Consider the following 24,552-nt stretch of genomic DNA (forward strand, 5'->3'; position numbering starts at 1 on the left):
TATATATATATATATATATATATATTTGTGTATGTACAAGTACGGACACATGTACGTATAACTAGGTGTATGTCGAGATATATGGTGGTGCATTATTTTCCAATATTACGTCAATGAAGATAGAGAGAGAGAGAGGGAGAGAAAGAGAAAAAGATAGAAAGAAAAAGAGAAGGGATGGAAGTATAGACTCGATCGGATCACGCACGGTTGAATTTCCGAGTTGGGGGAAACGGGGGCGGACCCTAAGCGGACCCCAGGGACACGACGTCTCGGGCTTCGAAATTCCCTAATCGATCGTCCGTTCTCAACGCGAATCGAGATTGAAAGGTTCGCGTGCATTGCTACGAATGTAACTAATTCGATGAATTCTATTTACTATGATTTTCCATAACATTATTATTTTTATAAATTTACTTATCAGATTAATAAAATCCAAACGTTTTATTATTTCCAATAGAATGAGAAATATGTACATGTACCAAATAATATATATATATATATATATATATATATATATCGTAGATCATTTTACGTTATTTAAATATGTAATAATTGATTAACAATTGATATTATTATATATTTATATATATACGTATATACGGATAAATGAATTTCCTCGAATCTAACAATAATAATAAAACCCAATATTTTTCTCTATGAGTCTCGGAATATGTAAATATCTCGTGTATAAGAAGATAATGTGCCGTAAATGTAAACACGACCGTGACTCTCCATCTAAACAAATACGTGTAACCTCTTAAGCAGTCGGTTATTGGATCTCAACGTGAGCGTAAGTGTGTCAGCATTGAAGCAACGTTAATGTCGATACTTTGTGATTTGGTGGACATCGATCGTATAATACTTCAAGGGAATTAATTACAAAGGTAACCAGCTCCCTGTTAAAAATACTGTACTGTAATTTTAATATTACAATGTGTTTTTCTACGTCTATGACGTTGTCGATGTTAATACAGAAATAGATTGTATATTTTTGTAACGCATCAGAATACATACATATATATATATATATATATATATATATATATATATATATATACCGTGAGTTAATTAATTTATTTTTAACTTTTAATTGTATAACGTCATTAATGGAAAACAGGACTTTATTTACAAATAATACATTTATACACGCTCAGACATTACTTTATTTATAAAAAAAAGTAAAAAGAATTAATTATCGTCATCATGAAAGATAAAATATTAATATTATAGTAGGTTTCGATGTTTATCGTATAAATAATTCATAGCCTATACTTATTCGTCGTTCTATTTTCATCCTTATTAGTTATCGATAATTATCAATCGCCGTTTTCTCTCTCTCTCTCTCTCTCTCTCTTTATTTTAACTATTATTCAGATATCAATAAATTCGATTGTACGTTTGAAAATAAAATATGTACTATTATTTTATTATAAAGAATATCATCGGTATGTTAAAAATATTACTATTATTCTTTGTTTCAACCTATTCTTTCATCATCGTTCTAATTTCATAATAATCGATAATTATTCATCCTTGCTTTATTTTCTTCCTTTTCTTTTAATAATTAGATAAAAATAAATAAATTTGTTTATAGAAGTATTAGAAAGTACATCCACGTTACACATACAAGTACACGTACATGTGCATACATACACATGAAGGATCGTTTTCATCAACGATAATAAAATTTGTATGAAATTATTATACGCGACATATAAAATACGTATACATAGTTTTAATGAGATCTGAGTCTACGTTTAGTTTAACTCTTGACACAGATCGATTGTACACATTTGTTCTCTTGTAATAGATCGTATTTAAGCGTTTATTCGAGTATCGAGATAAAGAGACACGACAACTTCCATAGGAAGTATTTTTCATCAAAGCAAAACAATTATTTTTTAAATAATTATTCGCACTCGTATAACGAGAGCACGGTGTATATTGTAGATTTTCATCGACGATATCGTTTAAATCATAGTTGTTGCGTCGACCATTTACAACGCTTATTCCATACTACGAGAATGGATAGCCCAACGTTGAGAGTAAAACATATATACCAATACACACACACACACACACACACACACACACACACACACACACACACACACACACACATATATATATATACATACGAGATGTAATCTGTATTGCTGTAAAAAGGAAATGGACCGAAAACGAAAAAAAAAAAAAATATTAAAAAAAGAAATAAACAACGGAAAGAAAGAATAAAAAAATACATTTAAACAACGCTATCACGAGAGAGAGAGAGAGAGAGAGAGAGAGAGAGAGAGAGAGAGGGAGAGGAATATATATATATATATATACATATTGTGTGTAGAGGTATAGAAACGAGTACATACTGTGTTTCTGCGAAGGTAAACAATAATTCGGCCCAAATAACAATCGTGCTGGAAAAGCTTGGTTTGTCCGAGGAAAAACGCGTTTATATTTCACCGGCTGCGAGAGCGAATTCCCTTTGTGACTGTAGGATGACAATTTCACGGCATTTAGCTGCGACTGGGACCCGCGTACCAGGGAAACAATGCCCGCCGAATCGCGAGCCAACTTGCGTTGTTACTGGCTCTCCCTTTCCCTCTCCCTCTTCATCCCTCTCTCTCTCTCTCTCTTTCACATTCTCTCTACACATTTTCTCTATCTCTCTCTTTTATATATATATATATATATATATACATATATCTACATGCGCATTTATTTTCCCTCTTGCCTCGGTATACACACTGGATGGTCTCTTCTCTCATCGGTTCCCTCCTACTACCCACTTTGTGTTTTTCATCGGAAACAAACGCGTTATTGCGGAAATTAAATGACACGTCGCAAAACGTTCGGAGAGAGAGAAAGAGAGAGCATGCCGTGCAAACGAACGAATGGAGAAGGATCGAAACGTTCGTCGCGATTGAAAATATAAATAATACAATTGTCTACGTTGCGGTACATCTATTCTTAAAAGTTGTAAATCAAGTAATTATACATCAATGCATGTACGTAAGTACAAAATTCGTATAATCTTATTGATTACAAATTATTTGTTTTGATCGGTTTATTATGTAATCGGTGTCTATACGAGAACAATAACAACAACAACAACAACAATAATATCGATCGAATTTTATATATGCATTGAAAAAAATAATGTAATTTTTAATTTCTATATAAATTATTGGAAATGTTTCAATTGTAATCATTGTATTGTTAATAGGCACGAAATATTTTCTATGATCTATATGTACATATCTATATATATATACATATATATATATACACATATAAAATATCAGTGGCGCGTTAAGACAATATCGTAGCGTGTATACGCAAGAACGATGAAAAGCCAAAGGCAATTAAAGGAGGTTCTAACAAGCTGAAATCACTATCGTTTCCTCTAGATCTATCCGCTGAAAGGATTCACCTGGTAATAAGATACAACGCGCGCACGACGTTCGCCTGAACGTCTGTATATGTATCTATACTTATGTATTTGAAACGTATACTTAAATAACGTGATGGTTATATCATATCCAAGATATCTAAAGGAACAATTCGATATGGCCGAACTTTTCACGCTTCGATAATTATTTTCCTAATCGTGAATATATATCGATTTGGATTTTAAAATGCTTTTATTTTTTTTTCTCTTCCTGTTCTCTCTTTTTTCAGTTATTTTTATATCTCACTTTATATAACTACGACATAAATAACATTAATTAATCTTTCAATCTATATATATATATATATATATATATATATATATTATGATGGTATCTCTACATAAAACTTTTAATTCTAATTTCGATTGAGATCCATGATTGATATCTAATACACGTTACAAATTATTTCTAATGTTTATTAATGATAATTTTTGGTGTAACGTAAGATAAAGGGTAAAAAGAAAAGAGAGAGAGAGAAAGAGAGACAGAGAAAGAGAGAGAGAGAGAGAGAGAGAGAGAGAGAATAAAACCAAGAGGCTTATCAAAAATCAGAAACAAACTATTATACAAAGGGCATTTCACGCACGGTAGAATATAAACAGATTGATTCGCGAGAGATTTCACTGTAAAGAACGAAGGGAAGAAGAATAAGGGAAAACGTTCTCATCCGTGGCACAGCTTGTCTACCATTAAATCTACACGACGTTCGGCGCGTTGAGAGTCTGGTAAACATAAATCCGACAATCCCAATTTCCTGGCATAGTAATCAAAGCGTTATGGATAGACAAGGTAGAAGGATCATTCAGCAGGGAGGCTAGTTACCTGCTGAGTTTATCTCGGATGGATCTTTCCCACTGACGTCGTTAGCGCCTGCTATAGCAATCTCTCTCTCTCTCTCTCTCTCTCTCTCTCTGTCTCTCTCTCTCTCTCTCTCTCTCTCTCTCTCTCTCTCTCTCTCTCTCTCTCTCTAAACAAACTAAACGTATCGTTTTTCTTTTCTATTTTTTTTTTTTTTTTTTTTTTTTTTTTTTTTTTTTTAATAAAATATATGTCAATCGAATCTTTTAACTTTATTATTGCCTAGTATATATTTTCAACGTTTCATTATATCGGTTTTAAAAAATTTATTATCGAGATAAGATATCTATATAAAGGGGGAAAAAAAAGGGATGAATTTAATCGTATTAAAGAGACATTGGACCGGAACGAATAAAACTCATCCTCTTGAGGCTAGATAGACACGGACAAACACAGAGAGAGAGAGAGAGAGAGAGAGAGACATACATATACACACACACACACGTGCACATGCATATATACGTACACACGTAGAAACGGGATACATACACATACGACGTGCTCATCGTCGAAGTAAAACGATCGTTAATTGGAGTAACGATCGTCGGGCATCGTGGCTCGCCATACGCCGTCGTGTTTTGTCACGAGCGCCTTTGTCGATGCAGGCATGCGAGAGAGAAGAAGGGTCGAGGGGTGGTGAGGGAGAAGGAAGAAGAGGAGAGGGAGGAGAGGTCCAGCTTTCGAACGCGTTCACTCGACGAAGGGAACGCGTGACTTTGAGAAGAAGGAATTGGTGAACCCGTCCTCGGCCGATCAGATGATCCCGAACGACTTCGTGACTTCGTATTTGCTCAGCTATTTCCCCTTCAAAGAGAAAGAGCGAGAGAGAGAGAGAGAGAGAGAGAGAGAGAGAGAGAGAAAGAAAAGGAAGGTTCTATCCGTTCGGTCCATCGACATATCCTTCTCAGTATACCATAATTATATTATAATAAATTGTAACTATAGACCTTGTTCTCAGTTTTCGTATCGCTAAGCCAGTGGTTTTCAAATTGAAATGGCGTTAAATATACTCTTTAAAAATCAACCAAATCATTTATATAGAAGGTTACGAATTATAATGTAAACGTAACAATTATTACAAAGAGGTGTTATTCAATTAGTAAAGACCACCTAGAATAAAGAGGGATGCCGACTTATTCGTCATTGATTTTGATGATAGAGTAAAAATGTTTTACAGAGAATAACAGAGTTTATTGTCGATGTAATTAGTAGAACGATCGTAATCTTTCCATGTAATTTAGTCGTAATTATTTTCAAAAGGGCATACTTATCGCCTCTAACGAGATTTAAGAAAAAGGAAAAGAGAAAAAAAAAGAAAAAGGAAAGAAAAGGAAGAAAAGAAGAAAAGGAAAAAGAAAGGATAAAGAAGAAGAAGAAAAAGAAAAAAAAACGTCTGTGTACGTACGTACGTACGTACGTAAAATGGTGTAAGTAGGAGGTATCCGCTACTCTACTGTTAGATTTCTCTTCGGGAAAAATACCTCTTCGTGTCAGAGGGCCGAGTTTATCACTGTCATCTCTTCACGCTGAAGCTTCGCTGTCTTAATAGCTTTAATGTCCGTCGTTTCGGAGGCCTGACTCTCGAAGACTATAACCACTGACTTGTACGCGTAACATCATCCTTTCTTTCTTTCTTTCTCTCACTCACTCTGTCTCTCTCTGTCTCTCTCTGTCTCTCTCTCTCTCTCTCTCTCTCTCTCTCTCTCTCTCTCTTTATCTCTTTATTTTCTTATCTTAACACGTTAATTGCGATTATTCGAATGTTGTTTGCTTGACTAAAAAATTTGCAAATAATAATAATAAACGTTTGCTATCTTGTTAATTATAGAAGGAAAAAAAGAAATTTAGTCTTATTATTATTGTAATAAATATATACGTATATATATATATATATTCCACTTTATTTATATTAAATATGTAATAAAATATCAATAAAAATCGATAGAACGATCTACTTATGTATCTTTTCTTACTATCGATAAGAGATAATTATATAAGAAAGATCTTTTAAAGTGCGAATAATAAAACGTAGACGAATAATAAAAAGAGGTAAGAAAGAGGTAAGGTAATGAGCGATGGAGGATTTGAATTCGTTGACAAAACGGATTACCTTAAGATGCCACGACGAAAAAGCGAGAGCTAGAGCGAAAGAGAAAGAGAAACAGAAAGAGAGAAAGAGAAAGAGAAAGAGAGTGAGAGAGAAAGAAGATTCACGAATAAGTAAAGGAGGTAACGTTGAAGAATGAAATGGCCCTGGATTCAAAGCGCTATCCAAACAATCCTTTTCCTTAATCATTTAAGTGATTCAGTAAGCACTTCGGCTCGCGTCGAACCGTCGGTAACTCTTGTGTAAACTCAACCCTTTCTTCCAGAGTTGCGTCCCTCCGTCGCGTCGTCCGATAATGATAATACCTTCTCTCGCGCTCGAGCGAGCACCAGGGAGAGAAGGAAATAATGCTCCTAGAGAGGTGCCGTTCTCTCTTTCTTTCTCTCTCTCTCTCTCTCTCTCTCTTTCTCTCTCTTCTCTTCCTTTCTCTCTCCGTTTTTCTCCCACCGATCGACCCTTACCCAAGACACCTAGCTCCGACCTTTGCCGGTTTCTAAAGAGCACTTGTTGTTGTCTCTCGCGTGCTGTTCTGTGTGATCGTCGACAAAACTCTATCACACGTTTTAAACGAACGCTTCGTGCTTCTTTTCCACCTTCTTGTTTTTCTTTTTTCCTTTTTCTTCTTCATCTTCTTTCATTCTTTTTTATTATTTTTCTTTTTTTCTTTTCCTTATTACTGACGACATACGCAATACGAATCATTGTCGATATCTATCGTTGTTATGTATTACATTAATCCGAATTTTAACGTTCATCTTACATACATACGTCTTCGTTTTTTTATTCCCTTTTCGTTTTTTTTTTCTTTTCCGTAATAAAATTAAAAAGAGAAATGAAAAAAAAAGAGGAAAAAAGAAAATAAAAAAAGAATCGTCTTGGACGAATTCGAAGAAAAATTTTTCATTCATTCATTCATTGATTGATTGATTGATTGATTCATTCATTCATTCATTTATTCATTCGTTCGTTCGTTCGTTCATTCATTCATTCGTTCGTTCATTCATTCATTCATTCATTCGTTCATTCATTGATTCATTCATTGATTCATTCATTTATTCATTCATTTATTCGTATCACCATAGGTAAGGTATAGAATATATCTATGATACGTTTGAGAAAGTTACAATATTCTTACGCGAAGCGACGGCACCAAGCGTGTCGAGTTCGATTAATTTTCCGGTCATTATTTTTTACGACTCCTTATCGCCGGTTCAGCCCTCGTCGACCAGTTTCATGGACCGAGAAAAAGAGTAAGAGAGACTAAGAGAGAGAGAGAGAGAGAGAGAGAGAGATTTGACATAAGGGTGCCACCACAGCAACCTCGCCACCCCCAAACTCTCAAAGTCAGTTTCTCCCCTTCTTGTGAAACTTCCGTCTGCTTTTGTCTCTCTCTCTCTCTCTCTCTCTCTCTCTCTCTCTCTCTCTCTCCTTCTCTTTTGAGCATTATTCCAGTGATGCTGCGATTATCGGACCAGCCGAGGAGGCGTTGATCCGTGCTCGATATGCTTTTACATAGACGTCACCACGGATCGTTCAGACTCCTAAAGATGTCCCATAGATACGACGAAATCCTGCTCGAATTACGACAGGACACCAGGGTGGGCCGGAATCTACTGACGTAGCAAGATCTTACGAAGATGGACCAGCTTGGAGGCACGCGTTATCGGATATACATATATCGTTTAAAATCATGCGAAAAAATTTTGATAACGTCATAGATTCTCTCACGATCGAACATCGTTTATTATTCATTGTCCTATTAAAAATTTTTCCTTTCTTTCTTTCTATTTTTATTATTTCCTTTTCCCTTTCTTCTTACTTCTTTTTTTGTTCTTTTTCTTTTATTGTCAATCGAACGAACAGAGAAAAAATGTCGATGACGATGATGGGAGTGAGGGAAGAAGACACCAATAACAGACGTTAGCGATTAAGATGATACTTGATATTTCAATCGTTAAAAAGAAGAAAAAGAAAAAAAAGAAAAAAGAAAAATAAGAATATGGTATAAGTCAAAGCTGCCCCATAAGCTCTAGACTAGTCTTCTTCTTCTTGGCTGTTCCATTTGATGGTCTCTCTCTCTTTCTCTCTCTCTCTCTCTTTCTTTCTTTCTCTCTCTCTCTCTCTCTCTCTCTCTCTCTCTCTCTCTCTCTCTCTTTCTCTTTCACGTGGCGAGTTCCACATTGCAGGGAGGAGCTCCGTAGTCGGGCTGGGCGGAGCCTCGGAACCACAAAACAGCCGTCGACTCACTTCGCGGCTCTCTGGCTACTATTAATTATTTATGCTTCGAGTGTTGCGCGGCTACCACTCCGTACAAAGCCGTTAGCGTATGTTCACGTGTTCACTTGGCAGATCCTTCTAAGACCCAACTTTATAGACTATTTTCTTCTCTCTTTCTCTATCCCTCTGTCTCTCTCTCTCTCTCTCTCTCTCTCTCTTTCTCTTCTCTTTCTTTCTATCTATCTCTTATTGTCTCTTTCTTTCACTCTTGAAGAGCCAATCCTATCGAGAGCCACGATCGATTCGCCTCGAATAATAATTATGATTGGATTCCTGGTGGTTTTGGGGGCAGGACTTGAGTTTAGCCAGCCACGACTACCCATATCCTCTGAAAGGGCCCCTACGGCCCTTCAGCGAGAATTAAAGCGCGAACGACTACGCCCTGGTCCTGGCCATCTTTTCGTTACTTCGCGAGATCACCCGTCCGACCGTCCGACCGATCGACCGACCGACCAACCGATCGATTGATTGATTGTTCGACCGACCAATCGAACGACCGACCATTTGTACGAAGAAATTGATAAAACTCTTTAAATTAATTACGGTAGTATATACCTTATATCGTTTTATATCGAGAACAACTACATTGTATCAATCGTAATCGTAACATTTCTCCCGAAGACGTATGAACTCGCGAACAACCAAATCCATCCGATTACGAGAAATCGATAAAAATAAAATCAAGGAAAAAAGAAAAAGAAGAAAAAGGTAAGAAAGAAAGAAAAGGAAAGAAGATAACAAATAAAAGATATAGAAAAGAGGAAGGACGATATAGGAGAGATATTACAAAATCCGCAATGTTGTCGTCTTCGTTCTGTCCTTTCTTCTTCTTTCCTTTTTTTTTTTTTTTGTTCTTTTTTTTCCGTTTCCCTTCTCTTCTTCTTCTTTTTTTTTCTTTTTTTTTTTTTTTTTTTTTTGAGGAATCCATACATTTGAAAGAAGACGCAACGACGAGAGGATAGAATCAGAACGGACGAAGGAAGAAAAAGATAGTGGTGGGAGGGGGAGGGGGAGGGGGGTGGGAGGAGGGGTGGTGAAGGAAGGAGGAAAAAATGGATAAGAGAGGAGAAAGGAGATCGAGTTCGATGCGGTGGAGGCGGCCGGGGAGGAGAGCAGAGGAGAGGAGAGGAGAAGAGAAGAGAGAATATCGTGCAAAAAAGGAAAATAACAAAAGGAGAGACTCGCCGCTCGGCGAAGCATTTTTCTTTGGACCATGGTGGAGCAGCCACCGTGTGATTACCAGGGACGAGGGGCATATATGAGTAATTTGTATTCAGCCCGATCATCCGTATCGAAATTCGAATCTACTTAGTTCTGAGAAGCCCTGTGGTACCACCATGGCCTCTCTCTCTCTCTCTCTCTCTCTCTCTCTCTCTCTTTCTGTCTTTCTCTCTCTTTCTCTCTCTCCGGTTCCCCCCTTTTCTCCCCTCTTTCACCTCACTCGATCCGCTATTCCACCCCGTCGGCCAGCACCTTTCTCCCCCTCCCCTTCTCTCCATCCCTTCCCTGTATATCCTATAGCTCAATATAATATTATTCCCGGTTTAGTTTAATAGTGTTGGGCGATTATTACGTGGCCAACAGTCTGCAGACCGACTGCTTCTCTCACAAGCCTTCGGGTACTCCTCTCTCTCTCTCTCTCTCTCTCTCTCTCTCTCTCTCTCTCTTTCTCTTTCTCTTTCTTTCCTTCCTTCTTTCCTTTCTTTCTTTCTTTCTTTCTTTCTTTCTTTCTTTCTTTCTTTCTTTCTTCCTTCCTTCCTTCCTTCCTTCCTTCCACCCTTTCTTTATTCTTTCTCATCTTTATCTTTCGTTCCTTTAGTTCGTTCCTTTTAACTTCATCGCTCTTAGCCGATCCAGAGCTATCGATACACGTACACCTTCGTGATTTGGTACATGTATGCGTACATGCATGTAATATCTCTAGAAGAAGACGTAGATACCAATGATGGCGGAGGTCAAAAGAGAGAGAGAGAGAGAGAGAGAGAGAGAGGATCTCCAGAGCGCAAAAAGCGGCAAAACAAAATGCCCTTGTGATTAGTTTCTTCAGTGATGGGTGGTCCAAATTACTCTCCCTTGAAATTCTTTGTTGAAAAAACAAACAAAAGGGAAAGAGAGAAAGAGAGAAAGAATGAATGAAAGAATGAAAGATTATATATATATATATATATATATATATATGTATGTATATTTATCAAGTCGTGTCTGAGATAGGTAACTATGTACATATCGATGAAAATTAATGATTAATTTATTGGACAAATTTTTCTATACATCCACGTTAAAATGAATTTAAATGAGGATAAAAATAAAAGGAATCTCTCTCTCTCTCTCTCTCTCTATATATATATATATATATATATATGTATAATCTTTTCGAGGAACAAGACGAATCGTTTCGAAGCACTCCTTCTCGCAGGAGATGCACAAGCGTTCTTTCATCTCTCTATCTCTCTCTCTCTCTTTTTCCTCCTTTCTCTCTTTCTTACTCGCGTTAGAGCTCGTAAGGAAATCTCCCAAGTCGTTACAACGCGTAAGAGTAATTAAGAGTCGAATAATTACTCGTATCGTTCGAGACTTGATAGATCGACCGATCGTGGCCAGTTTGACCCGCGAAGATTTGAGGGATCGAACAAAGAATTTTACAATCGACGATCTAACATCAACGTGGAGTTGCATATAAATGAAAAAAAAAAAAAATAAAAAAATAAAAAAAGAAGACGAATAAAATCATTTAATCTGGTACAAAAAAAGAAAAAGAAAGAAAAAGAGAGAGAGAGAGAGAGAGAGAGAGAAAAGAAAAAAATATAATTTCAGAGAGAAGATTGAGGAAAAAATTTTGGTAGTAACTTTTTTCAAATCGATCGAATCGTTATCGATTAAAATCATTGACTAGATAGAGTAGATCGTTTCGACACGGACAGCTCATTACAAGAGGGATCTCGTATGGATCTCTATCGAGGCAGATGCGAGACGAAGCGACAAATCGTCGATGCCCTTCGTAATTTACGGAGCGAGATCGATTAAATGGTGGCAAGAAGTCGAGTAATGTATGTATCGTGGCGGATGAGGATGTGTATGAGTATGTGGATGTGGATGAGGATGAGGACGTAAGAGAAGGAGGAGAAGAAGAAGAAGAAGAAGAAGAAAAGGAAGGAGGAGCAACGAAAAGCCACTGCTCTTTCTCTGTTGCTTCTCCTGCTGCAAGGATATTAATGAAGATATTCAAATGAGAGAAAAATGAAAGAGAAACAGAGAGAAGGATAAAAAGAGAGAAAGAAAGAGAAAGAGAATGCTCTTTGTCGGGCGTAAGGTTCGTCCGGTGACTCGGCCTATGTAGATTATCCTACCTGCTTTACTCTTTGCTTCCTTCACCTCAAACTTCTTTATCTTCCTCCTCTTTCTCCTCTTGTTCCTCCTCCTTCTTATCCTTCTCCTTCTTCTCTTAATTCACCTCTTTATTTTCCCTGAACGTGATCATCTTTCATTTTCGTCCATCTACAAATACACTTTAACAGATCGACCAATTCATATCGTCCAAAAAAAAAAAAGGAAAGAAAAAAGAAAAAAAAAAGAAAGAAAAAAGAAATAAAAATTATCTCTAAATTACTTTCACGGTTCCCTTAGGGATATATAAGTGTGTACGCGTAAAAAGTATGAGATAAAAGGGTAGGTTACTTTTTTCTTTTTTCTTTTTTTCTTCCTTTTTCATCGTCATCTTGAAGAACAGTGGCCAAGAATCTTATTTTCCATAGAGATAAGACGTACCCACCCACGCTGTAAAACGTAGGCTAGCTTAATTCACTTGTTTCTTCGGTTTCCACTCGGATGAAATTAGAGCCTCGGAAGTAGAGAAGAAGAGACCACCCCTCTCCTACACCCCCACTCCCACCCCCATCCCCTTAACCCGATGGCTGGCTAGGCGAGAACCGGCGAGCTCTCGTCCTCGTTGGCCAGTGGATGTCATTAAGAACCTTTTAAATCGCCCTTAAGACCCGTCGACCCATTAGACCTTCTCCTGGCGAGTGAAAAGGGCAAGTCTCGTACTACCAGTATATACACCATGCACACACACACACACACACACACACACACACACATATATATATATATATATATATATATATATACGTAGGTACATACGTATGTAGGTGTATAGATTTTTTTTCTCGTTTCTTTTCTTTTTCTTTTTTTCGTTTTTTTCTGTTTTTTGTAACTATCGTTCAAAAGAAAAAGCGAAACATCCAGCTTCCTTCTCTACCTTCTCCTTTTTTTTTCTTCTTCCTCATCTTCCTCATCTTCTTCCTCTTCTTCTTCTTCTTCTTCTTCTTCTTCTTCTTCTTCTTCTTCTTCTTCTTCTTCTTCTTCTCGGGACAACGTGGAGTATCGTCAACGTGGCTCTCCGTTAACGGTATTTCCTGTAGTACAATACTCGGCTTACGGGACACGGGGCCTCTCGTAGGTATCTACTTTGCACTTTATCCAGTTAGTTGCGACTAATGTCGTTACTCGTCTTGGAGAATGCCTTTTGCCCTCTACCACCCAAGCCAGTACTCCTCCAACCCCTTACGAAAGGGGTTGCCACCTCCAGCTTCGCTTACTTATCGTCTCGTTGACCTCTCGAGACACTATGCTTCCTTCGTTACACACTTTCTCTCTCTCTCTCTCTCTCTCTCTCCCTCTCTCTCTCTCTCTCTCTCCTGTCTTTCCTATCTCTTTTTCTCTATTTCTTCTCCTATAGAACCATACACACACACACACACACACGCATATTCACATACACACACGCGCAAAAGAATGGACATACTCTCCCTTTCGTTCTTTAGCTCACCGAAAAAAAATCTCTAGATGAAAGCCGCGCCGTAAAACGTTCCGTGAAAGAGCAGAATTAATTTACATGCCAGGGTGAATAACGGAACGAGACGTAAGACGGTAGCCAAGACTTCCTTCTCTTTCTATCTATCTACCTATCTATCTATCTTTCTTTCTTTCTTTCTTTCTTTCTTTCTTTCTTTATTTCTTTATTTATTTATTTCTTTATTTCTTGATTTCTTCGTCTTTTGCTTCATCATCCTTTTTCATTTTTTTCTTGTTCTTCTTCTTCTTCTTTCTTTCCTTCCTTCCTTCCTTCCTTCCTTTCTTTCTTTCTTTCTTTCTTTCTTTCTTTCTTTCTTTCTTTCTTTCTTTCCTCGATCGCCCGAACGAACGGCACAAAGGGCAGGACAATGCGTCTCCCGTCGCTCTTATTTTAGTCGTCCCAATTTTAATTGATATTTCGTTCGAAAGGTGGGCCATTGTTTCCTTCACTTCCATTATCGATACCTTTGTGCTCCTTCGATACGGACGAAACGTCATTTTCGTCGCCTCTCCTACCGGCCTGCCGACTCGTCGAGTCATTTCAAACTGTATACCTGAGCTCTGTCTTGGAAGGAAAAGAGAGAGAGAGAAAGAAAGAGAGAGAGAGAGAGAGAGAGAGAAAGAGGGTGAGATTCATTTTGAAAAATAATGCCAAGATCGAAGAGAACTAACACACGAACGAAAAGGCGCATCGTTCACCATGAAAATCGCGAAGAACTTTCATCTTCGTTCGATCATTAATAGTACAATGTGATAAAAAAAGAAAAAAAAAAAGAAAGAAAGAAAAAGGAAAAAAAAGAAAAAAGAATAGAAAATGAAAAAGCTTAAAGACTCGATCTGTTTATAATTAAATCATTTTGTAAAGTAGTTGTAGAGTAGGTACGTAAAGAAGATATATTTTATGTGTGTTTGTGTGTGTCTATATATATATATATATATATGAACAATTATTTGACAACTAAAAGAGAACTACGATGTTAAACGATTCAACGAGTTTTGAAGAAAAAACGAGAGTTAATTTTTGACGATAAATGACAGATACGAAAGCAGTGATTAAACCATGGTGAGAGAGTGAATACAGAGAATTTGCGATAACGCAAATATTATACCCGAGACAAGTCGTGGGAGATTGCGTTTTGAGGCACGATAATACTGATAACGTAAATCATAACTCTATGATTATGCTTGGCAACTTATATTTATGATACATCATGGTATCATGATATAAAAAACGACAAAGTCGACGACACGAGTTAAAGGGACTTTTTCGATATAGAGCACTCTTATTAAAATATATATATATTTTTTTTAAGTTATTAATATTAGTGATATATTTCAAACCGAAACGATAAATATTATTTACATATATATATATATATATATATATATATATATATATATACACATACATATATATATAGCCTTTTTTTAAATTATTAGTATTAGCAAAATCTTTCAAAACAAAACAATAAATATTATTTACATATATATATATATATATATATATATATATATATATATATATATATTAATAATATAATGATACATTTAGAGTGATATGAAGAATATGCATTTCTGAATTTTTCGAGCTATGCAGATCCGCAGTTTAGATTTAAGTTGACCTTTCACAGAGTATAATAAATAAGTAGGAGAGAAGATAGTGGTATGGTGGATGCATCGCAAAAGAGAAGGTATATAGGTACGCGTGTGCTCACAGGTTAACGACGTTGCCCTGAGACGATCATCGAGGAGGAGAGCGGTTAACGCCGCCTGGCAAACGTTTCTCGTTTAAAAAGGAGAGAAACCGAAACGAGACTGGCAGGTATCGAGCTTAGCGAGAAGGTATAGCTCGGGGCCACAAGAAGAACGAACCGAAAAAGGAAGACAGAGAAAGAGGAATCACGACGACGACGGACTCGACGAAGACGACGAGGACGAGGAAGACGACGACGAGGAAGAAAACTGAGCGAGAAGGCACTTCGTCTGACATCTGGAAGTTCAGCGACAACAACAATCTAAGAGAAAGGGAGAGAGAAAGAGAGAAGAAGAGGGAGAGAGAGAGAGAGAGAGAAGGAGAAGAAGCTCCACCAGGTTTCTTGGACATTGAAGAAGAAGAGAAAGAAGAGGGGACTCCGAAACTTGGTAATTACCAGCCGCATTAATCTGCCCGCGATGCTGATTATTAAGACGAGAACGACAATAAAAGTAAAGGCGAATTAAGTGGGAACCTCGGTTCATATATATATATATATATATATATAAAAAATATATATATATATACTGGGTGACTCTATTATACTAACAAAATCGATATCATTTCGTAATTATCATTCTTGATGATATTCAAATCGTTATAATAATTGTTCGTTCATTGATCAAGACAAACGATCGATGTTCTTTGTAATTATTTAATTGGATAAAAAATTGAAGGGAAGAGAAGAAAAAGAAAAAACAGAGAAATTAAATAAATAAACAAATAAAGGAACGAACAAAAATGAATAAATAAAATAACAAGCTCTCGATTAAAGTTGAAAATATTAATAAAATTACATAACCTGGGGAAGCGTTTACCAGCGTACATAAGTTCGTAGAAAGAAATTGGGTCACCCTTTATATACTACATGCATTCACATTTATATATATATATATATATATATATATATATACATATATATATATATATATTTATATATACTTATATATATATGTATATACGTATATTTTGCCCTAGGAAGCCGAGTTAATTGTTGCACTCTATATGCTAAACGCGTGCGACTCGACTTCGAAGCAGCGTGGTAGCATCGCAGCCACCGCGTGTGCGATATCGCGCGAACGCGACTACCGAGCGCAAAGAGTGCCGAGTTATGGGACGGTTGCCGCCTCCGTCATGCGAGCCGTCCTCCAATTGCTTATCTCTCTCTCTTTTGCGACCGTCCAACGACCACTTGGCGAATTAATTAATCGTGGTAATTTCTTTTTACCCCGGAACTTACCCCGCGTAAGTTCTCCTCGTCGACGACGGCGACAACGACGACGACGACGACGACGACGACGACGACGAAGAAAAGAGAGATTTAATGGACAAGAAAAATGCTTTTTCTTTTCTTATCTTTTCTTTTCTTTTTACATTCACGCAGGTCACGTGACAATGCAAATGACACTTGAAGTTTCTCAATATTGTGCGTAAAGAAGAAGAACTGAACTTTATTATTGGACTATAGATTGTTCTTTTTTCTTTTTCTTCTTTTTTCTCTCAATGACGAAAAACAAAAGAAGGGATTATAGAATCGTAGGATTTTGTCTTTTTCTTTTTTGTTTTCTTTTTTTTTTTTTTTTACATCAGTCACCTTCTCGAGTTCTTCTCCGTGCAAAATTCTTACCACCCTAGCGCTAGCAAAGGAAGGAAGATTATTAACGAAGCACACTGGTGTTTAAAGTAAACCGATCCAAATTCCAAAGTCCAGTTAATTCGAGCTGGCCGGGCGGTCGGTCGATCGATCGATCGATCGGTTGGTCGATCGGTCGGTCGGTCGGTCGGTCGATCGGTCGGTCGGTCGATCGATCGGTCGGTAACGGAGTAGCAAGGAACCAACCAAGGAACCAACCAAAAAGGCAAGTAAGCAGACAAGCAGACAAATAAGCAAACGCTGCCAGTCTGCCGATCATCGACTGGCTAGCTTGTTGGTTACTTACGCGATCGACGAACCAACGCACGACCGCTATTGAATTACTCCAATGTGCATAGAGTCGCGATCCTTGCCGATCTAACCGATCGCCATTCTCCACTCTCGGCTTTACCAAGCACGAAAGAGGATCCCAAAGATGTTCGATATCGCCTTACGTTAACCGCATTCGCAGCACGCGTTTGCATTTCCGCCTTAGCTTGCTCGTAATCTTCGTGTTTGAGAAAAGGGAAAAAGAACAGGTGATTATGACGACGACGATGGTGTTGGTGGTGTGTTGTTGATCCGAGTCCAATTGTTAGATTCAAGACTTAGATTAAATTAATAATCTTATGCGGAAATCCGCAAATAATAATCTTATACGGTGTACAACAGACCACGATAGATTGTTAGATAGATAAATATAATGGCACGTGCCAAAAGGACCTTAAGTAAACTTATTTAGATATCAACGTGTGAAAAGAGTAACGTCGAAATTTGCCAATGGATAAAAGTAAAAAGAACGAAGGAAAAAGTTGATCGATAATTCGAAAGGATGACTTTTTACCTGTATAACTTTTTCTTTTCTTTTTTCTTTGAAAGAATAAGAAAGAGATAGATAGAAAGAGAGAGAGAGAGAGAGAGAAAGAAGTGGGAGGTTGTCGAGGTACAGACGATTCATCATCGGCAAAGGCAATCGCTCGAGGATCGACATCGTCGATCCACCAATCGAAAGAGAAAGAACAGAGCGTAGAACAAAAGAAGAGAAAAAGAGAGAGATGGAGAAAGAGAGAGAGAGAGAGAGAAGAAAAGACGCGGTGGTCGTCGCGTCCGGTCTCGAACTCGATGATTTATCGATCGGACAATAGGACACACGATACTACCCTTATAGGGCGACGATCCTTCGACGAGACCGTTCGTCTCGTCCTACTCGTCGTAGTCCTCAACCTCTCTTCTCTCATCCTTCGTGATATTACGCACCGTCGTCGTGGACCTCTTTGTCGGTTGTACCAAGCTATATGTATACATACATATATACATATATCAGCGTTCGATGGCAGTACCACCTGTACCGCCCGCATCGTGAAACAAAAGACTCCGTCGCCCTGCCGAAGGTCTCTATTCCGATGGAATATTGAGTGACGCCGAATGGAATTCGGTTTCCATAGTTGCTGACATTCGAGGCTCGCACACCGTTCCTCTCTATCCTTTCGCGAGGATGTAATATAACGTAAACTACCGTATTCCACTTCCTAATTTATTTGTACACCTCATTTCCTGCATGTACTAACATGACAATGTTCGCCTTCCCTTCTCTTTTGGCCCTTTTAACAGACCCAGAGATTGCTTCTTTCTTCGTTCAAATTTGAAATTTGATCGACTCTTTTTTTCTTTTCTTTCCTTTCTTTTTTTTTCTCTCTTTTTCTTTTTCTTTTATCACGTCGAACGACGTGTAAACAGTTCTTTGCAGAACCAATGGGCTAATTTATTATCGTAGATAAGTAAACATTTTTTTCGCGACCGATCGGTTTACCTTTGCTACTCATTATAATCGAACGATAGAATTGAAAACCAGGTGGCAATCAATATTAATTACTTCGGACAATGGAATCTCATTGGACTTGATCGTTCGAACGGCCTCACCAGAAGAGGTAGAGGAGTAGTAGCAGGCGTTTATGTTTGGGCTCGAACGCCGTATACTCATGGCAATACATACATACCTAGCTGAGAGCTCGCAAGAGAGAGAGAGAGAGAGAGAGAGAGAGAGAGAGAGAGAGAGGGAGAAAGAGAGAGAGAGAGAGAGAGAGAAAGAGAGAGTGAGAGAGAGAGAGAGAGAGAGAGAACTCGCTCAACGTTAGGGCATAATCTATTGTTGTTGACGTTATGCGTTGTGCACGCGTTGCACAGCGTTGCAGTAACCATCCCCCACCATCAGCACCGCCACCACGACCATCACCATCACCACCACTGTAACACCTCTCATCCCCCACTCCAAACCTTACCTTCGTCGCCATATCACCGATTCGCGTTACGGCACCACCATCACCGACATATATATTGTGGCCCTTTTGACGTACCACCCCTCGCCAAACCAAGAGGATTCCTCTCTCGATGGAGAAACGACAACAACGACGACATAGACAACGCCAACAACGCTCTGTCGCTCCACCTCTTCCTCCTCTTCCTCTTCCTCCTCCTCTTCCTCTTCCTCTTCCTGTAGCTCTTCCACGATGACCACCGTGCCCGATCCAAACTCATCTATCGACCTACTACTAATACTACTACTACTACTACTACTACTACTAGTACTATTACTACTACTACTAGTACTATTACTACTATATGAGCAACGATCCATAGCGAGCCATTCCGATCGCTGTCGTCATTATCGAGATCCGCTGTCGTAGAGAATTAAACGCTTCTACGATATCACGATCGATTTTAAAATTTTCCAAAATTTCTTTTTTATCACGTATAAGATATAGCCAATTATTATCTTATACCCGTGCATATATAATTGAAAATTATATAAATGTAACTATTATTAAACTTTGATTATCGTTTATTATTAAATAATATTGTTATTATTAAAGGAAAGAATATTAAATGTTTCCACTGTATTATAATCTAATATTTTTATTTTTCTTTATTTCCCGTGGATATCATGATGTTTATGGATAAATGTAAGTTGGATATAACGTACATACATATATATATATATATATAGAGAAAGAGAGAGAGAGAGAGAAGAGATGAGACGAGGAGTTTTAAAGAGAAGGCCGTGTGTTGAAAATATAAGGTCGCAGCACGCATCGGTCTCTGATGAGGGGTGGACACGCGAAAACGATCCCTTCTGGGAACTAATTTCTACCACGTTACGTTGCTTACTTAACGTACAGGCAAACCACGTAGAAAGCGATCGTCATCGTCGTGTCATCGACGTTGTCCTCCCGTTTTCCTTCAACCACCACCCACATTGGTATACTGGCTTACCAAGTGACCAGGCCTTTCAGACTAAAGACTAATTAATTAATGGCAAAGAATCAACGATTATCCCGTTTGTAACGTTGTTATCGTACCTTTCCTAATGACAGTCTTCTCACTAAAAATTACTGATAAAGTTCATATATGCTTGTCAATTAATAGTTAACAAAAAGGAAAAAGATAAATAAATAAATAGAAAAGATACGAGATGGTTTGAATGATTTATCAGCTAATTAAGATCTAATTGTATATTTCTTAAAGATCGATTCTGATCAAATTCCTCGTCGCTCCTCGTTTTCAATGTCGTATAAAGTCTCTTTTTTATTATTAAAGAGCGATCAAGCATAACGTACAATTAAGATAATCGAAAAACGACGAGAAACAAGATGACGGATAGAAGATGGTAGTCACTATAATACGTCAAGAGTGATTTTATAATATACGAACGTAATTAAACGCGTTAATTGTAAATACATACATACATACATATATATATATATATATATATATATATATATATATATATATACATACATATATATATATATATATACATACATATATATATATATATATACATACATATATATATATATATATATATATATATATATATATATAAAGAGAAATGTATATAAAGTAAGATCGTTTTCACAATAGATCAATGATCATTAATAAAACTATCATAAGACAAGTTTGCACAACTACTGAATGATTTTGCTACTCAATGCCGATAGGATCGTATTTTTTCTCTTTTGTTTATCATATTTTTCTTTTTCTTCTTAATATCTTGAAAAAAATGTTCCTAAAGTGATGTACGACGTCGATTAAATACCTAGCGATCTTGTACCTATCTAGAAACGATCTCATAAATTTACGAGAACGATCCGACATAAAGATTCCAATCAACGATGAATGCCAATGAAACGTGGCCACAAGATGGACGCGTTTGGCTAGATATAAAATATGAAGCCGCGATAATATAGTAAATCGGTAACTCCCTGTGAGATATAATTTTAAAGTTGGCCATAAATTCCTTCCCTTGCGATTTCAAAGAATGAAGGTGGAAAACGAAGAAGACGAAGACAAAGAAAAAAATGAAGAGTAATAATAAAAAGAAGAATAAGAAGTGTACGTTGTACGCGAGGCCATAGTGGCAGGTGCCAAAGGCTTTCGGTTATTTCAGAGGAGGTGGAAGAGCAGCTACGTAATGGGGTTTCACCGCCTTACCGGTTGCCATATGTCCGATCTAATTTTGTATGGTGTCGATAGGCCCTTCAAGCGGACGTAGAAAACCTTATACGAATCCCATTTCTCATAATCTCATCGAACCCAATTATTAGGGAGATTAAGTTATACAAACATAATGTTTGTACAAAATTTTCTTCTTATTTCTCTTCATCCTCTTTTTCTTCTTATCAAATAATTTATATCCTACTATCGTTCGTCGTATTGTTTCGAATAAATTTCATATGAAAATTTATTACAACTATCATTGGAATACTTCGGTATAAACGAAGAACACGCGATTTAGCTAGCTTTCTCTTAATTGGCAAACTACTGGCTCTGATTTCGTTCGTAATCGCATTACACCCCGACATGCCATCCGATCGTCTTACCCGTTGCGAGTTCTCGCACTTAATTTCCGCATGAACGTTAGAGTAGGGCCGATTGGGTATAATATACCAAACTCCTACCATTTTCGTCATAGATTGCAATCTTGCTATGGTTCTTGATCGTTTTCGTGAATCGCATTGTTAAAAGAAAATAGAAAATCGAAAATAAACGAAAGAACAGAAACAGAAAGATAAATAGATTTGTATTAAGTTAATAAAAAAATAATAATTCTATGAATGAAATCTATGGAGTGATTAGAATTGTCCTCGTTTATTATTATTATCATCATCGTCGTCGTCATCGTCGTCATCATCATGATCATATTTGATATAATAATAGTAAAGATTTAAAAATAAAAAGGAAAAAAAAAATTGCGAAAATAATAGTTAAGTTATCTCGGTCTTTTACTTTTCTTTCTGTGATCCTTCGGTTAAAAAAATTCAATGCACTCCCTAGGAAAACTAACTGTTCATCGGGCAAGCGTGTAAACACGAGGCTGGCGATATCTGGACGCTGTATCTCGGATACTCGTACTCGTAGAGATAGGATCGAGCATCGCCAGGTAAAACCGTGTGTGCACATAAGAAAAAGAGAGAGAGAGAGAGAGAGAGAGAGAGAAAGAGTCAGCCACGAGAAGACTTTCCCGACTCCTTTGAAAACTATTAAAGAAGATACGGGTAGTTAAAGCATTTATCGCAATGTGAGATAACTCATCATTACCAGAAAGAAAGAGAGAGAGAGAGAGAGAGAGAGAGAGAGAGAGAGATTAGAGATAATTTTTTTCCTAGTACCAAACTTCTCTAAAAAAGTCATTGCACTCAGATATTCTAAATCTATATATAAAGATAAGTAACAAAATGAAAGAAAATAATAGATATATGAAATTAGCAAATATTTCTTTTTAAAATACGAAGTAACAAAGTAAAAAAGATATTGAAGAGTAACCAAAGATAAATCATGATTGTTAATACGTTCGATCGTTCGTTCATGCAGGATCGTTCCATGTAAGCCCGCTTGTTTAGGGAATGCAATGACGTTGTTGCCACGCCATACGATACCATGCACCCAACGTATACGTATGTTGATACATAGGTATAGGAGTATAGTACGTGGGTGAAAAGGTGAGCGAATCGTGCGATTGCCAAACGAGAGAAAGAGAGATAGTAAACGACCACCCACCCATCCTCTCTCTCTCTCTCTCTCTCTCTCTCTCTCTCCCTCTCTCTCTTTCTTTCTCTATCTATCTATCAGTCTATCTTTCTCAGTCAAGCACAGGCGCAGGTACTACTCTGTCGTCCATCTCGTTCCTGGTGAAGAGCGTTCGACGCGTTAGATACGCGCACGCAGCGCAGTGGTTAGTCCAACGGCCGCGATGGCGGAAGGACTTTCCGTGGATAGGATCGGGCATGCATTACATACACATACGTAGTTTACACATAGACGATTGCGTTGGACAGATTTCCATGTATAGAACGCATACATATAAGGGAGCCAGCAAGCTCGTAGTCGGCAACAAGCCCCCGGGCCACGGAGGACGGGCTAATAATTAGAAAATCGTCCCGCCACCGAATAACCGGACCCTGTCCCTTGTCGAGACACAGGCCGACGTGTCGCTCAGCTCTCTCTCTCTCTCTCTCTCTCTCTCTCTCTCTCTCTCTCTCTCTCTCTCTATTGCTCTCTTACACACTCACTCGCTCTCATCGCTACCGGCGCCCGTGGTGCGAAGAAACGTATTCCCATCGGACGTGTAATCTGCGGAAATACGTTGATAAGATTAAAGCGTATATCGTATACGAGCCACGACTACGCGGGAAAATTTAGCGCGAGGTTGCTCTTCTCTTCATGCGTATAGGTGTGGGTAGCTGTACTGGTACCGCTCGTTCAACGATGACAAAAGGTAACTCTCGATTCGATAATCGCCTGGGCGATAACAACGTCGATCGATGATGAAAGGATAACGGCGGGGAAATGATCGAAAGGATGTGATCGTAGATCATTTTGATCCTTCTTAAATTATCAACCGATGATATTATACCAAGAAAATTATTTATAATTCTTTGCTTTTCTAATATTTTGTCAATCGTTAATGTATCATCGATTAACAAACTTCTCGTACGATATTATTGTCGTAAGAATGATTTAAGAAAAAACAGAGAGAAAAAGAAAGATGTAAAGAGAAAGAGAGAGAGAGAGAGAGAGAGAGACGGAGAGAGAGAGGAAAAGAGAAGAGAGGGAATAGGTAGCGCTAGATGAGTTCCGAGTCCGGGTTCGTTGGTAATGAGGTTCGGTTTTGATTAGCACGGAGACTGTTTAACGGTTTGATACCTCGCCGGTAATCGAATCCGGACCTAATCTCTCAAGTTATAACTTGATTATTGCCTCCTCCATGCACTTGCTCTCTGCAACGTTCTCTACGTCCCACTCCTAACAGTGTCGGTTCGTAACATCGCCTTCGTCTCCCCCTGTCCTCTCTTCTCCTATTTCTCTTCTGCCTCACGGATCAACCCTTTCCTCTGTATCACCACCCCTTGTCCTCTGTTTCTAACTGTGACAGTTTATCTTCCAGCTCGAAAGATTTCCAAAATTTATTACAGTTAGTTGCATCCTCGATACGTTAATACCTTAAAATATACCTCTGTATGTATATCATATCTAACGGCAATAAATTTCCACTTCTTTTCGTTCAGCACATTACACATTAAACTTCGAAAATATTCTTAAAGCTATGCAAGTCACGATCATT

The 24,552-nt window shown here is 37.8% G+C and overlaps 1 long non-coding RNA gene across 1 annotated transcript in view; it reads left to right on the forward strand.

Moving 5' to 3' along the window:
* Positions 1 to 551: 551 nt before the first annotated feature.
* The window catches only part of LOC124954764, a 41,413-nt gene continuing 17,412 nt past the window's right edge, over positions 552 to 24,552 (forward strand). The window contains exons 1-2 of the long non-coding RNA XR_007102649.1: positions 552 to 884; positions 15,263 to 15,687. This is a non-coding gene — a long non-coding RNA (uncharacterized LOC124954764). The remainder of the gene's footprint in view (positions 885 to 15,262; positions 15,688 to 24,552) is intronic.

This window comes from Vespa velutina, chromosome 16 (assembly GCF_912470025.1).
Source record: "Vespa velutina chromosome 16, iVesVel2.1, whole genome shotgun sequence".
Taxonomy (NCBI): Eukaryota; Metazoa; Arthropoda; class Insecta; order Hymenoptera; family Vespidae; genus Vespa; species Vespa velutina.